At 43.9% G+C, this 13,664-nt stretch overlaps 1 long non-coding RNA gene across 1 annotated transcript; it reads right to left on the reverse strand.

Annotated features, from left to right (window-relative positions):
• Positions 1-2,919: 2,919 nt before the first annotated feature.
• Positions 2,920-5,621, reverse strand: LOC103638940 (uncharacterized). Its single transcript, XR_002264962.2, has 8 exons — positions 5,375-5,621; positions 4,765-5,064; positions 4,428-4,662; positions 3,999-4,338; positions 3,804-3,917; positions 3,600-3,728; positions 3,337-3,522; positions 2,920-3,231 (listed from the first exon to the last, which is right to left on the reverse strand). It is a non-coding gene; the product is annotated as an uncharacterized lncRNA (long non-coding RNA).
• Positions 5,622-13,664: the final 8,043 nt, after the last annotated feature.

Genomic DNA, 13,664 nt, shown 5'->3' on the forward strand with positions numbered 1-13,664 from the left:
CAGATGTATGATTTGGGTCCACTTAACTATTTCTTGGGCATTGAAGTTCAGCAGACTCTAAAAAGTTTTTATCTGTCTCAGTCCAAGTATATACAAGATCTTCTTGATCGCTCTGGAATTACTGATACACGCACAGTTGCAACACCAATAGATATTCATTTAAAACTTCGTTCGAAGGATGTGACACCACTAGCAGACCCCACTCGATATCGTCAAATTGTGGGTAGTCTTGTTTATTTCACCATCACCAGACCTGATATTGCTCATGTTGTTCATATGTTGAACCAATTTGTATCCACACCAACCTCAGTTCATTATGGTCATTTGCTTTGTGTGCTTCGATATTTACGCGGGACACGATCCAGATGTTTACTCTATGCTTCTGATAGCCTGTCATGGACCTTCGGTCCATGGGGATAGCTGTCTTCTCCGGCGAGGTTATACCCCTCTGCCGCAGGCTTGGTTCTAGGGTAGCAGCCCTAGGCGCTTGAGAGGGTCATTGCAAGAGAGAGAGATTGGTTTGGATAATTGATCTTGCTTGATTTATTCCCTGCTGCCATACAGCTTATAAATAGCCCTATAGCTAACCAACTTCTCCTACAAACTCTCAACTAACTCCTACTTTCTTGGACTTATCTGCTGCTAACCAACTCTCCACAATTCTCTCATCTCAATCTTATTATCTAGCCTTATCCCAGCTCATCTCAATCTTATTCTCTAGCCTTATCCCAGCCTGGCTGTTGCCTCTCGCTCCCTATGATGCCCATGACATCTCCCCCTCCCTTGAGGACCAGCTCGTCCTCGAGCTGCCATAGACTTACCTGACACGACTTAAGGTTAAGCCTTTTACATCTCGGCTTACCTTTATTATTTAAGACGAAAATACAAAATAATTGTGGAACTAAAATATAAATTTGAACTGCAGCTATGTCCTCCTGTCCTCCTGAATCCCAAGGAAAGAGTTGAACTGCGGACTTCACGTTGGATGAAAGGTGAAGGAGGAACCAGCCCGTTCTTATGTTGGGTCTGTCCGGCACCAAGGCAGTTGCCCGAATGAAGGAGACGACCCTCTTTGGCCGTGCAGGGGGGCTGCATACCCAGATCTCGACTTCTGTAGGGGGTTCAAAAAGTATAGACGAGACCTGGTGGTTGGGCGCGCAGGCTGCGAGTTGGTGCAGCGATGAGCTGATCAGCAAGTGCAGCTTCCGCACCGCCCGCCTAACAAGGAAGCCGCGCACTGCGGCTTGCAGGCGCACCACGGCCTGCTCATGTGATGACGGCCATGGGGTGGAGGCCACAGCAAGGTGCTTCTCCCCACGAAGGGACTGTACCTGGCGGCGTGCCAGGAACCCTCGCGCTGCCGCCTAAAGCCGCACCGCTGCTTGGAGTTCCTTCTCTGTCTTCTCCTTGTAGCGGTGGAACATCACAACGAACTGATCCCACTTCTCTGCGAGACGACCAAAACTCTCTTCAAGCCGAGTGAATGCATCTGGAGTTGGAGAGGGCGGGTGGGAGGGCGTTGCGGCGGCTGATGGCGCGGCGGCTGGTGGTGGTGAGGGATGGGCGGCTGGTGGTGGTGAGGATAACCTGGAGCTGATACCAGGTGTTCGGTCCATGGGGATAGTTGTCTTCTCCGGCGAGGTTATACCCCTCTGCCGCAGGCTTGGTTCTAGGGTAGCAGCCCTAGGCGCTTGAGAGGGTCATTGCAAGGGAGAGAGATTGGTTTGATAATGATCTTGCTTGATTTATTCCCTGCTGCCATGCGGCTTATAAATAGCCTTATAGCTAACCAACTTCTCCTACAAACTCTCAACTAACTCCTACTTTCTTGGACTTATCTGCTGTTAACCAACTCTCCACAATTCTCTCATCTCAATCTTATTCTCTAGCCTTATCCCAGCTCATCTCAATCTTATTCTCTAGCCTTATCCCAGCCTGGCTGTTGCCTCTCGCTCCCTATGATGCCCATGACATAGCCCACTTCAGCTACATGCGTATTATGATGCCACTTGGGCAAGTGATCCTGTTGACCGTTGTTCTACTACAGGTTACTGTATTCTTCTTGGATCCTCTCCTATTGCCTGGAAATCCAACAAGCAAGCGGCTATAACTCGTTCTAGTGCTGAAGCCGAACTTCGGGCTCTTGCTACTACCACTGCTGAAATTATTTGGATGCGCTGGCTATTGGTTGATCTTGGTGTCTCTTGTGACACTCCTACACGTCTGTTATGTGATAACTTGAGTGCTATACAGATTTCTCATGATCCAGTGAAGCATGAACTTATTAAACACATTGGTGTCGATGCATCGTTTACTCGATCTCATTGTTAGCAGAAGACTATTGATCTTCAATATGTGCCCTTAGAATCTAAATTGGCAGATTTCTTCACCAAAGCGCAAACAAGAGCACAACACCAGCTTCACTTGATCAAACTCAAAGCTTCAGATTCTCCATTTCCACATTGAGTTTGAGGAGGGGTGTTAAGGCCCATTAGGCCCAGGCCTACTGCCTATATATATCATATAGTCCTTAGGGACTAATTATCTATTGTTAATCCCAATAATATATTGTTAATCCCAAGGTTAGTAACAATTATCAAACCATCCTTGTGTTAATGCATGTTATCCACAGTTTAAACTTTAAGACTTGTATAGTATCCTCAGTCCTCACCATCACTTTAGTTAGTTTATAGTTTTAGTTCATGTTTTGCTTCTCCATGTGCAAACCATGCCTTAGAACATCCCACCCACCCACCCCCGTTTGGCTTAACTTTCGATTAACATTTTTTCCTGTAGTGTTAACAAAGTAGTTTAGCAGTCAACAATTGCCATTAGCATAACCAACTTAAACGGTCCATGTGACAAATATAAGTTCTAAGTTTCTATGACAATATTCACACGCATGCAATAAAAATCAGCTTACTCAGTTAGGACTTGTTAAATTAGATGAAAACGCAGAGAGAATTCAACTTGCAAAAAAGAATTGTAATAGGTTGTTCAGTAGCCAACTCGCTACATAAGGGTTGTCTACTGTACTACCTTTAGGTCTTCACATATCTCCACAGTTCTCAGAAGACAACTTATGTCAGAACGAGCATCAATGAATCCTTGAAGAGTAAGGTAAGGATTGATATGTCATAGATAGTTCATAAGACTGCTGTGCATGGTGTTCTTCACCACAGCAGGAAAAACACAGGACAGTACTTCATGCTGGATGAGATTATATGCAGTCTGCAAAAGATGATTAGAGTTCATGATAGTTAACAAATATGAATTACTCAAGGATGCAGCATACAAATATGATTAATTCTGAGACACTATGGACTGAAAACATACATTGATATGGCTAACACCAAGAAGTAACACTTCAGGATAATTGATCAGAGGATAACCAAGAATTGGCTGAATTGCTCGCACTGGCTTTGAATAGCCAAGTTCAGCAAGCTGACATAACACCTCAAGAAGGACAAGGCAGTACCAAGCCTGATTGCCCTGGTTACAATTTCCCAAGTCTGGAAAAACCTAAAGAATACGAGAAAGGTTATATAAATGCATGTTTATTAAGAAGCGAAAGTTGGCAATATATTAGGATGAGATACCATCTTCCTTGTACAATGTGCGAATGTGAATGTATCATTTGGCAAAGCCACTGCATGTTTCAAGAATGACAACTGTCCTTTTATATTATTCCATAGTAACCCACAGATGGCATGAAGTGGGAATGGATCCTACATGATTCCATGAACAAGTCAGCTGAACTGTTCAGAAACCTAGTACCCAGAACAAGAAATAATGGTACATACCTTGCAGGCTCAATAACATATAGACATCAATAAACGAAAAGCTGCTTCATCAGGGATAATGAAACCCTCATGGTCAAGATTTTCTATAACATGTGTCCAGTTAGTTCCAGGTGCCTGCATTTTGCAAGTACTGTAAAACAAAGAAATGGAAAAAAAAACAAATAAGCAGCAAAAACAAAGATAGTGAAGTCTCACAATTTCATTGATTGAATCCACAAGAACATCAATATTCCATGAAGTCAACTGAGATGAGTCAATTGTTTGGTTGTTCCCAAAAGTCAAAAGAAATATTGAATATGTATTTTGAGCTTCTCCAACACCAATACGAGTGCAAACAACCGCTCCTAGTAACTTAGAGATTCCCATATCATCAAGAGGCTCAAGGAGTGATAACATTTCTTTACAATGAGTAGTATTACAAGTACATCCACATCCTAGTTCACTGATGATATCAGACAGACTTATTTGTTCTCCAATTTTGGATATATGAGAATCAAAATCGTCATCTAATCTACCAAGGCACATCTCTGCATATCTGTACAACACAAAAAAGCAAAAAAAAAGTGTGAACAAGGCAACCTGATACATGGCACAAACATATATAAATGAGGTAACTCTGAAAACCTCAAATAATTTGCTCGATCACTATTGGGTTGCTGAAGTGGGACAGGAACATAGAATGGACCCTCTTTTACATTTAATAGGGAAAAATGTTAGTAAAGGAATCCATATTTTTTGAGAGGCCTTCGGTCTGGAGAAAAAACACAACAATCTCCTGTATCCATTCATTTGATACAGAATGAGCATGGTTTGAGCATAACTCCTTATTCCTTAATTTGAGCGATTGTAAATTTTCTCCCTACACAACAAGAATTAGATAAGCATATCAATGAAGTGAACTAATAGTTCCCAAAACAAATCTATTTCTAATAAAAAAGTTTTTCGAAACCTAACTATTTACCTTCCAGGTTCAAGTCTGGATTCTCAGAGTCTGAGAGAGCAAGTCCAACTACAACCCTCTCAGTTGTAGATAACTCAAGTTCATTGGACAATGTTTCAAGGAGCCCATCGCTGTCAGGCATTGCCCTCAGTGCTTCACAGAAATTGGTGCTGAAGTAGGGTTTATCCACACAATATCTGAAGATGATGGCTACAAGATCATGTTTCAATCGGTGGTTATTTGCGCCACCGATGTTTAAGAGAATTTCATCCACACAAACTTGAAGCAAAAAACGCACCCACCAGGGCTACAATCCACAATCTGAAACAATAGTAATTAGTAAGAAACATGCTAAGAGTGTCTTCATAGCTAGAGCAAACAAGTATACACGTGCTTGTCAAAAAGTAGATTATGGCAGCTAAATCCTCAAAAACCACCTATTACCCAAAACATTGATCGCGTTTCTAAACGCGATCAACAATGGTAAATCAGCATGGGATCAACCATTGGCAGATCGTTTGCTGATCCTGACAAGGAAATTGAGAATCGGTCGTGCAATGCGCACTCGACCTTAACGAAGCACAGACAGATTGTCTACAGTTGGGGTAGGAAGCTGATGCTGGAATATTACCTGGGAGAGCTCGCGGTATATGGGGTCGAAGGTGGAGTCCTCCACGCCCTGTATCAGGGCGCGCACCTCCGCGGCGACCGCAGGGTTGAACGGGATCATCCCGCCGGCAGTAAGCGGTGAACGAGGGCGGCGATACTAGCGAGGGCGGAATCGCTGCTGGTTTCTGCTTCTGCAAAAGCCAGGCGGAGAGAGCCCAGGCGAGGGGAGAGGCCGCGGGGATGTCGCTGAGTCGTTGTGTCAGGCCGTTACGATGACTGTGTGGATGCGAAAATGCTCTATTCAGGGGCGGACCCAGCCCTATGGCCGCCTGGGCCACGGCCCGGGGCGCAGGTCCAAATTTTTTTAGAAGAGCTTTGCCCTCTGGCCTCTGCTGGTCTGGTCTCTGGCTTCACTGAGTCATAGTTATATATATATATATATATATATATATATATATATATATATATATATATATATATATATATATATATATATATATATATATATATCCATCCGGCACAGTGCAAGCTTCGCAAGCACAGGATAACACACATGCAAGCAAGAGCAGGCTACGACCACCTACATGTGTCCTGCAGATTTACATACTAGGCTAGTAGCAAGGCCTTAGGCGGCACATGCTAGACTCCTGCTAGTCTAGAGAGATGGATAGAGGGAGAGACTAGACCAAACCATCGAGCTAGGATAAGCAAAAAATTCCCAAGCTAGCAAATGATTCTAAACCGAAGAGACAAAAAAATTACAAGCCACAGCGCTTAGAAACTACTACCTCCATTTTCTTTTATTTGACCCAGCAAACGTCAAATAAAAAAAGATTGGAGAGAGTACGAAACAAGATATTCCATACAACCATATAATACCATAATCACCAAATAAAAGAACAAAAAGTTGCGACCAAATAAACAAGATCACATGACTAGAAATTAAGTTTGAGATTGGGCATCTGTGGAGAGAGCTTTCTCATCTATGAATATCATTAAAATTGAGTTGCGTAATAAGACAGGAGACGAATGGCTTAACCATCGTATGATTTCCTTCAAGTCGCTTTCTTAATATGATTTTCTTTAAGGTTCTGGAGCAAGATAAACTGATGTTAACGTTGATATGATACATTTGGAAAGAGCTACATCATAACTTGTATGTCATCTTTAACATCTATGACATCATTGTTTCGCCGTATAATTTTTCTTTATATGCTACTATTAGAGTTTATGGTCGTTTCGACCCGGGTCTTAGCCAATTTCTGGGTCCGCCACTGGCTCTATTGATTCTCTATACTCGTCACCATAGTAATTTAGATCTGGGTAGAGATGGCAATGGTACTCGTCACCGTAGTTATTTAGATCTAGTTTGGGAGCTCTGCTCTATGATTCTCTAGCTCTAAGAGCTAATTCTCTAATATAGTGATCCTAAATGATTCTCAAGTAGAAGTGAATTTATTTGACGAAAACTGTTTGACAAATTATGCGTGAAGTGATTCCTAAGGGGTTAGAGTGCGGGGAGCAATTGAGAACTTTTTAGCTCCCACTCTCTAGTACAAAATAGATTCTAGATTCACTTCACTCCCACTATAGAGTAACTCAGTTTTTAGTCGTTTGGCTTCCTAGAAGTGATTCTCACTTGGAGCAGAGCTATGGAAGCTCTGTCAAACACTCATTTAATCTATTAGGGTATGTATATGAGCTAAATATTTTACCCATAATTTTTTTATTGGCAAAATCCTTCACCTAGTGGGTAAACGGGTATTAGAACATTCCGACCGCACTCATACCCATTAACCCGTGGATATAAAATACTCAATATAAACTTAGTCCAAAAGCATGAATTTAGAGTTTAGTCATCCATCTATTTTAACTATTTAACAATTTTTTGGATGATAATGTCATAAAAGGCTAACAATTTTTTGGACGATAATGTCATAAAAGGCTTAACAACTATTTGATGACCATGTAATGGAACAAGTAATGTGTTATGTGGTAATATCAATGCTGCTACTTTATCCAATTATCTATGGTGTTCTTGAATAGATGATTGAATGGTGCTAGAAATTTTGTAATGGTATTTATATGGATATACTTGACATTTGTATAATGTAAATGTCACTACACCAAAATAGTGAACTTCCTAGAGCCTAAACCCTAGAAAGTTAGCCCTAAACTCTAAGAAGTTAGCTAAACTCTCGGAAGTTAAGCCATCCCGTCGAAAGTTTGGCTCTCAGAATTTTTTTGTCGGAAGTTAGCTTAACTTCCTAGAGCCCTCTATGAAGTTAGCTAACTTCCTACAGCCAAAGAAGCCTATCGGAAGTTAGTAGGTTCTCGGAAGTTAGTAACTTCACGCCTGAAAGGGAAATAGGGTTTAACCTTTTCCTATAAATAATTTTGGTGGTTGAATGACCAACACAAATAATTGGACTAACTAGTTTGCTCTAAATTATATATTCTACAGGTGCTAAATGTTTTAAAACAAACCAATAAAAAGATTAAAAAAGGGTTCAAAAAGAAAGGAGCAAAGAAACCCAAGTGTGCCCTGGTCTGGCGCACCGGACTGTCCGGTGTGCCACCGTACAGTGTCCGGTGCACCAGGACCGTACAGCTACGAACTCGCCACCTTCGGGTTTCTCCAGCGCCACTCCGCTATAATTCACCAGACTGTCCGGTGTGCCACCGGACTGTTCGGTGTGCCACCGGACTGTTCGGTGCACCAAGCGGAGCAACGGCTACCAGCGCAACGGTCGACTGCAACGGACGCCTGCAACGCTATAGTGCGCGGACATTGCACACAGAAGTCAGAGCAGCCGCCAGAGGCACACCAGACAGTGAACAGTGTCTATCCGGTGCGGCACCGGACTGTCCGGTGCCAAAGAAGACAAAGCTCCAACAGTCGAAACCGCCAGAACCCTAACGGTTGGGTGATGTGGCTGACGCACCGAACCCATCGACAGCAGCCACCCCCAACGGTTGTTTTGGTGGTTGAGGGCTATAAATACCCCCCAACCACCTCCACTCCAACCATCTAAGCATTCAACACATTGCATTCAATACAAGAGCAATAGACTCCACTCCAAAGACACAATTCAAGTGATCGGTCTACTCAACGTTCTCGATTCAACTCTAGCGCATTAGAACTTGTGAAAGGATCATTTGTGTTTCTTTGTTGCTCTTGTTTGCTTGGCTTAGCTTTCTTTTCTTTCTCACTTCTTACTCTCAAGTGCTTTGTAAGCAAGGCAAGAGACACCAATTGTGTGGTGATCATTATGGAGTCTAAGTGACCCGTGAGATTAAGGAAGAAGCCTCACTCGGTCTAAGTGGCCGTTTGAGAGAGGGAAAGGGTTGAAAGAGACCCGGTCTTTGTGACCACCTCAACGGGACTAGGTTCTTTATAACCGAACCTCGGTAAAAGAAATCGCCGTGTCATCCGCTTTATTTTCTTGGTTGATTTGTTTCCCCTCTCTCCCGGACTAAGATTTTATTCTAACGCTAACCCCGGGTTGTAGTGTGCTTAAAGTTGTAAATTTCAGTTTCCACCTATCCACCCCCTCTAGGCGACTTTCAATTGGTATCAGAGCCCGGTACTTCATATAGAGTCTAACCACTCGAAGTGATATCGGAAGGATCCGCCAAGAGGGAGATAGAAACGGCCACAAGCCACGGGAAGGCTCCATCAAGGGAGTCCGGCGCCAAAGGAAGGGAGGAATCACCTCCTCGCGTCAAGTCGCACTGGAGTGACGACAAGAAGAAGAAAATGAAGAAAGTTGTCTACTACGAGACCGATTCTTCGTCGCCCTCCACCTCCGGATCCGACGCCGCGTCCGTCACTTCTAAGCGCCATAAGCGTAAGAAGTTTAGTAAGATCCCCCTTCGCTATCCCCGCATTTCTAAACGCACTCCTTTACTTTTTGTCCCATTAGGCAAACCACCAGTTTTTGATGGTGAGGACTATTGTATGTGGAGTGATAAAATGAGGCATCACCTAACCTCACTCCACGCAAGTATATGGAATATTGTTGAATTTGGAGCACAGGTACCATCCGTAGGGGACGAAGGCTACGACTCGGACGAGGTCGCCCAAATCCGGCACTTCAACTCACAAGCAACTACTATACTCCTCGCCTCTCTATGTCGAGAGGAGTATAATAAAGTGCAAGGGCTAAAAAGTGCCAAAGAGATTTGGGATGTACTAAAGACCGCGCACAAAGGGGATGAGGTGACCAAGATCACCAAGCGGGAGACGATCGAGGGGGAGCTCGGTCGATTCGTCCTCAACCAAGGAGAGGAGCCACAAGCGATGTACAACTGGCTCAAGACCTTGGTCAACCAAGTGCGCAACCTCGGGAGCACCAAATGGGATGATCATGAAATGGTCAAGGTTATTCTAAGATCACTCGTTTTTCGCAATCCTACGCAAGTTCAATTAATACGAGGTGATCCTAGATATAAGCTAATGTTTCCTAAGGAGGTTATAGGAAAGTTTGTGAGATTTGAATTGATGATCAAAGGCTCCAAACAAATCATCAACTTGGAGCAAGGTGGCACCTCCACACCCGAGGTGCAACCCGTCGCATTCAAAGCGATGGAAGAAAAGAAAGAAGAGTCTACATCAAGTAGACTCCCCATCGACGCCTCCAAGCTCGACAATCAGGAGATGGCGCTCATTATCAAGAGCTTCCGTCAAATCCTCAAGCAAAGGAGGGGGAAGGACTACAAACCCCGCTCCAAGAGGGTGTGCTACAAATGTGGTAATCCTGGTCATTTTATCGCTAAATGCCCTATGTCTAGTGATAGTGACAGGGACAACGACAAGAAGGGGAGGAAGAAGGAGAAGAAGAAGTACTACAAAAAGAAGGGCGGCGATGACCACGTGTGTCGGGAATAGGACTCCGACATGAGCTCCATCGACTCCTCCTTGAGAGCACCTAGAGGGGGGTGAATAGGTGAACCTGTAAAATTCAAGACTAAATAGCCACAAAACTTGGTTATAGAAATGTTAGTGCGACTAAGTAGTTGAGAAGCGAGTTCTTGTGGACAAAACAATCACAGAGAGATCAACACAAGACACACGATTTTTATCCCGTGGTTCGGCCAAGTAACACTTGCCTACTTCCACGTTGTGGCGTCCCAATGGACGAGGGTTGCACTCAACCCCTTTCAAGTGATCCGATGATCAACTTGAATACCACGATTTTCCTTTAGATGATTATTCCCATTTGCGAGGAATCTCCACAAGATTGGAGTCTCTCGCCCTTACAACAAAGATCACAATGAAAGCACAGAGTAAGGTTGGGATGAGCAACACACACAAGACACAAATCGCAGCACAACCACGCACACAAGTCACAACTTGAGCTCAAAACACAATGCACGGAGTTCACAACTCAAATGGAGCTCAAGTCACTATCTCAAAGAATCGAATGCGTGAAGTTGGGGTCTTGGAGTCTTAGAATGTTTCTTGTAAGATTAGGTAGCTCCTCCATGCGCCTAGGGGTCCCTTTTATAGCCCCAAGGCAGCTAGGAGCCGTTGGAGGCCAACAAGGAAGGCCATCCTTGCCTTCTATCGAGTGGCGCACCGGACAGTCCAGTGCGCCACCGGACAGTCACAGTAGACGGTCCGGTGCCGATCTCCTTCCTTTTCTGGCGCAGACGACCGTTGCAGCTCTGGGCTAGTTGGCGCACCAGACACTGTCCGGTGCCCCCTACCGACCGTTGGCACGGGCCACGCGTCGCCCGCGGATTGCGCGGTCGACCGTTGCTCTGGCGACCGTTGGCTCACCGGACAGTCTGGTGCACCACCGGACAGTCCGGTGAATTATAGTCGTACACCGCTGAACTTTTTCCGAGAGCGGTCTTTTCACCAGAGTCCAGCCTGGCGCACCAGACACTGTCTGGTGCACCATCGGACAGCCCGGTGTGCCAGACTGAGCTGAGCTTCGGCTGTCCACAGCCAGTCTTTTGCAATCCTTTTCTTTTCTTCTTTCTCTGTTTCTAACACTTAGATAACTTTATTAGTATTCAAAAACAAATGTACCAAGTCTAGAAACATACCTCATGTCTTGATTTGCACTTTTTCAATCTTTGGCACATTTAGAACTTAGAGAATATGTGTTGGGCACTTAATCACCAAAACATTATAGGAATGGCCCAAAGGCACATTTCCCTTTCAATCTCCCCCTTTTTGGTGATTTATGCCAACACAACCAAAAGCAACCAAAAGAAATGCAATATCAATGCAATTGAATACCAAATTGTTTTTACTATAGTTTGGCATATTTGGATCGCTCTTTGCCACCACTTGGTTTGTTTTTGCAAATCAAATTCATTTTCCTATCTCTAAGTCAAACTCACTTGTTTGGGTATAAAGAGAGAAAATCCAAGAGTGAAATTGATCAAGTGCCAAAAACTCCCCATTTTTCCATAATCATAAATTCTCCCCCATAAGAGACTAAATTTTGTAATAAGAGCATTTTGGACAAATCAAAAGTGCTAACTCTATTGTTTTCAAAATTCATAAGTGGTAGCTGATCCATTTGCTTTGGCCTTAATTTCTCCCCTTTGGCATTAAGCACCAAAACGGGATCATTATTGGCCCTTTAACCCCATTGCCTCACCAAAAATGTCAATTAAGAGCAAAAAGGCAATAAGAGCATAAAAATGAACTTGGAATTAAGTACACTAATACCGGAGTGCAGTGGAAGTCTTTGCATGGTCCAAGTTCACCTTTCCCTTTCAATTTACCTTTGAGACTACATCAAGTATACTCAAACAAACAGATTAGTCTTAAAGGGTCAAGTTGTAGCACATCTCCCCCTAAATATGTGCATCATACACACATGGACTTGTGAGGTCCGAGGATCCCTTGCACAACTTGAGCACCATAAATAAGCAACAAATTACATAAATGCAAAAAATAGCATGATCAAAGGCATAGAACACATGTATGCTATAGATCAATCCAAGTTACGCGAATCTAAGACATTTAGCTCACTACGCAACCTGCAAAAGGGTTTCTCATCTAACGACTTGTTAAAGATATCGGCTAGCTGGTTCTCGGTGCTAATATGGTACACCTCGATATCTCCCTTTTGCTGGTGGTCTCTCAGAAAGTGATGCCGGATGTCTATGTGCTTAGTGCGGCTGTGTTCAACAGGATTATCCGCCATGCGGATTGCACTCTCATTGTCACATAGGAGTGGGACTTTGCTCAGATTGTAGCCAAAGTCCTAGAGGGTTTGCCTCATCCAAAGTAGTTGCGCGCAACACTGTCCTGCGGCAACATACTCGGCCTCAGCCGTGGATAGGGCAACAGAGGTTTGTTTCTTTGAGCTCCAAGACACCAGGGACCTTCCTAGGAATTGGCACGTCCCTGATGTACTCTTCCTATCAACCTTGCATCTAGCATAATCGGAGTCTGAATATCCAATCAAGTCAAAGGTAGACCCCTTTGGATACCAGATCCCGAAGCAAGGCGTAGCAACTAAATACCTAAGAATTCGCTTAACGGCCACAAGGTGACATTCCTTGGGGTCGGATTGAAATCTAGCACACATGCATACACTAAGCATAATGTCCGGTCTACTAGCACATAAGTAAAGCAAGGAACCTATCATAGACCAGTATGCCTTTTGATCAACGGACTTACCTCTTTTGTTGAGGTCGACATGCCCGTCGGTTCCCATCGGTGTCTTCGCGGGCTTAGCGTCCTTCATCCCAAACCTCTTGAGAAGATCTTGTGTATACTTCGTTTGGGAGAGGAAAGTACCGTCCTTGAGTTGCTTCACTTGGAACCCAAGGAAGTAGGTCAACTCGCCCATCATAGACATCTCAAACTTTTGAGTCATCACCCTGCTAAACTCCTCACAAAACTTTTGGTTAGTAGAACCAAATATTATGTCATCGACATAAATTTGGCACACAAAAAGATCACCATCGCAAGTCTTAGTAAAAAGAGTGGGATCGGCTTTCCCAACCTTGAAAGAATTAGCAATTAAGAAATCTCTAAGGCATTCATACCATGCTCTTGGGGCTTGCTTAAGTCCATAGAGCGCCTTAGAGAGCTTAAACACATGGTCGGGGTACCTGTCATCCTCAAAGCCAGGGGGTTGTTCCACATACACCTCCTCCTTGATTGGCCCGTTGAGGAAAGCGCTCTTCACATCCATTTGAAACAACCTGAAAGAGTGGTGAGCAGCATAGGCTAATAATATTCGAATAGACTCTAGCCTAGCCACAGGAGCAAAAGTCTCCTCGAAATCCAAACCTGCGACTTGGGCATAACCTTTTGCCACAAGTCGAGCCTTGTT

Source organism: Zea mays, chromosome 9 (assembly GCF_902167145.1).
Source record: "Zea mays cultivar B73 chromosome 9, Zm-B73-REFERENCE-NAM-5.0, whole genome shotgun sequence".
Taxonomy (NCBI): domain Eukaryota; kingdom Viridiplantae; phylum Streptophyta; class Magnoliopsida; order Poales; family Poaceae; genus Zea; species Zea mays.